Source organism: Loxodonta africana, chromosome 10, assembly GCF_030014295.1.
Source record: "Loxodonta africana isolate mLoxAfr1 chromosome 10, mLoxAfr1.hap2, whole genome shotgun sequence".
Lineage (NCBI taxonomy): Eukaryota > Metazoa > Chordata > Mammalia > Proboscidea > Elephantidae > Loxodonta > Loxodonta africana.
In genome coordinates, this window is record NC_087351.1 from 31,548,421 (window position 1) to 31,551,978 (window position 3,558).

At 40.3% G+C, this 3,558-nt stretch overlaps 1 long non-coding RNA gene across 1 annotated transcript; it reads left to right on the forward strand.

Moving 5' to 3' along the window:
* Nucleotides 1-789: 789 nt before the first annotated feature.
* On the forward strand, nt 790-2,691 carry LOC111748390 (uncharacterized). The gene is made up of 2 exons (XR_002784145.1): nt 790-877; nt 2,166-2,691. It is a non-coding gene; the product is annotated as an uncharacterized LOC111748390 (long non-coding RNA).
* Nucleotides 2,692-3,558: the final 867 nt, after the last annotated feature.

Here is a 3,558-nt window from a genome sequence, read left to right on the forward strand (position 1 = left end):
AACCGTGCAAGTAAAGGTTTTAGAGTAATAGGGATAAAGAAATGTGGTAGGAAAGCTGAGGCAATGCCAAACTCCGAAGAAATGAAGTGGTTGTAGCCCAACAGAGTCATATTGTAAGCTGATTTATGTTGCCCATTCTTTATAACAACAAACTGTGATGGTTTATTAGCAGGAAAGGAGCATAAATATGTAATGAAGAATTTTGTATTCAGTTACTGAGGGCTAGATGTTGTGCATGGTGCTGGAGATATGAATATAAAAGATGAATCAAATCCTTCATCCCCACTGTTTAACAGTGGCTCCTGCCACAAGAGGGCGCTCTTTCCTATAAAAAAATTCCTATAAAAATATATATAAAAAAATTCCTATAGATGTGGTTTATTTCCAGATTCACGTGGTGGTTTGGCACTCATTGGCCCTCCTCTGTATATGTTATCTCTACAGTTGGTGAATTGGGCAGAGTAGAAAGTGCTCTTCCTGAAGAAGCAAGGATTTTCTAGCAGATTCTATCCCAGAATCCAGGATCTGAAACTAGAGCAGCAAGCCTATCAGCAGGGTACAAAGTCTGCTTTCTTTTCCACAGCTCAACTAGCCATGCTTTCTGCTTTTTGCTCAGTGCCTGTGGTGGTCCTGCTGCTAATTATCAGTGAGTAATGCTTCATTTTTAAGTGATTTTTCATTCCTGGATCTGGGTGATGTCTAGTTCCCTTTCCCCACTGGGGACTGTCTTCTGTTCATATATTCCAAAATAACAAAATCTTAAAAAATTTTAGGAGGGACCAATGGAGACCCAGTGACCCAGACAGAAGGCCCAGTTACCCTCTCTGAGGGGGCATCTATGATCCTGAACTGCACTTACCAGAGCAGCTCTACAACAGTGAGTCTTTTTCTTTTCTGGTATGTCCAGTATCTCAACAAAGCTCCTCAACTCCTGCTAAAGAGCTCAACACGAAGAGAGAATCAAGGGTTTCAGGCCAATCTTGTTAACAGTGACAGCTCCTTCCACCTGAAGAAGTCTTCAGTTCAAATGTCGGACATGGCTATGTACTACTGTGCTCTGAGTAACACAGTGACAGGAACTGCAGGGGAGCTGAGCACAAACCCTGAGCACAGGAGGGCCTGGGCAGCCCTGGCAGGGGTGGGAAGAATTATGGTTTCTCCCAGGTAGTGTTCTCAGCTGGGGACAAGGAGAGGAAAAGGAACAAATTCCAGCTTTGATGCTTCAGAACTCAGAAGCCCTGATATGATACTGAGCTAGGGATGGAGAGGGGCAATCTAAGTGAAAACCTGAGTTCTAATCTCCGGAAATGCTCCTGTTTTCAGTCATAATGGCATTTTCCCTCCAGACTGAAAAATATTCCATGACACACATTTAATGAAGCTCCCTCTGTCTCTTCTGCTTAGTGAACCTATGGATTTGTTCTCTCCTGAAACATTGCCACTGTTAAGTATTGGAAAACTGCTGGTCTCATCATTATTAGGGCAGGTATAGACTAAGTGAGATCTCTGGAATCCATTCCATTGATTTCTGCACATGTCTCTCCAATTCTGATGGATATTGGTCTCTTCACAGGTCCATGTTGCAAAAACTCCACCGTCCCCAGCTCCTAGGGTCTTTCTTTCTCTACCTTTTCCTTCCTTTCTTTGTAGCTGCTCAAAAAAATACTCTTGAGAAAGAAGGTCTTTCAGGAAAGTCCTTATTTGGAGTCTCCTTCCTATCTCCTTATTGGCAGAGCCAGTGAGGGAAAGCCCAGTCATCTGTGAGAAGAAGAGTTGTGTTGCAGCGGGAGGTCTGGTTCCTCCCAGTCCTGAGTATCCTTAACACTGACATCATCTCTTTTTTTAAATTCTAAATAAGTGCTGTGGTCAAGAGTATGGATTCTTGGTTTTTGAATCAGAGCCTATTCCTCATGATTTAGAGTAAGGAATCTTTAGGACTGGAGATAGCTTTTCCTGTGTGGTTTCACGTAATATTCTATTAATTATTCTTACACAATTCTCTGTTTGGGAAGGAAGCATGATCACTTGAGAGTGCTGTTCTAACTCAACTGTGGCTTCTTCTCCCAGGAAAGATACTTTAGTGTCCATGTGTATAAAGAACATAAAAAAAAAGGGTGAACTGGTTCTCTTTGTGGTTGGCAAAATAATGATTCTGTGTTTCCTAGGGCCAAGAAACAGAGAAATAAGAATCCCTCACTGTAAACTGGGCACACGTTTTGGATCCCAGGTCTGAGTCTCTAATTGGCTTAAGGACAATCAAAGAAGATCCTGGGAGCTGCATCAGTGACCCTTTAACTTCAGCTGAACTATGAAAATTTATAAAGAAAAGAATGAGAAAACCTAGGATACATTCCCCACAATGTTTATGTATGCAAACTATAGAGGCTCCATGTGGCCTCTTTGAGGTTTCAGTTAAGACGTGGGAAAAATTTAATTTCAAAGATTTTGTAACTTAATGATCCAAAGGCTTTATCATGCTTTTCTGAACAGGACTGAGCAGGCAAGACTAAATGCAGAGAAGAAAGGGCCCTTCATGGCAGGATTCAGGGTCTGAGGGTGGGAAGGAAGGCTTCTTTCTGAATTGAGGTTATACACTGTGAGTTGGAATTGACTTGACAGCAACTGTTTTTTGTTTGTTTTATTTCCAAATGTAATTGTTATTCAATTAAAGAAGAGTTAATCCAAAAAGAAGTTTTGGCAAATGGTGCTTGAGCAACTGTGTATATATATCTATGGAAAATAGATCTTGATCCTTACCTCACAGCATACACCAAAATTAACTCAAAATGATCATAGACCTAAAGGTAAAGGGGGAAACTGTACCACTTCTAGAAGGAAACCTAGGGGAAAATATTCACAGCTTTGGGACAGTAAAGATTTCATACATAGGACACCAAACTATAAACTGTAAGAAGAAAAACACTGATGAATCTGACTTCATCAATATTAAAAACTTCTGCTCTTTCATTAAAAATGAAAAGGCAAGCTTCAGACTTGGAGAAAATATTCTCATATTCTCAACGCATATATCTAACAAAGGACTTTCAGAATATTTAAAGAATTTTTATATCTCAATAATAAAAACAGGGGGAGAAAGAAAACATCAGTTAAAAATGGGCAAAAGATCTGAACAGACACTTCAAAAATGAGGATATATGAATGGCTAATGAGCGTATGAAAAGAAGCTCAGCTAGTCCTCAGGAGATTGCAAATTGAAACTACAATGAGAGAACACTACACACCTACCAGAATAGCTAAAATTAAAAATAAATAAATAAAACCCCTGAAAATTTCAAGTGTTGGTTAGGAAATAGAGCAACTGGAACTCTCGTATATTACTAGTGACAGTTGAGAGACACAGCACTGTGATTCTGTGTACTGAATGGGGCACTGAGAGAGGAATGATGATTCATGGCCAGAGTGAGGTATACCAAACCCCAGGGCTCCACCCAATACCCCCATCTGCTTCAGGGACAAAGGGGGAATCACTATTACAGATAGGAAGTGTCTAGGGCTGTGGCGACACAAAAAGAAAATATTAATTGTAAGAAAAAACAC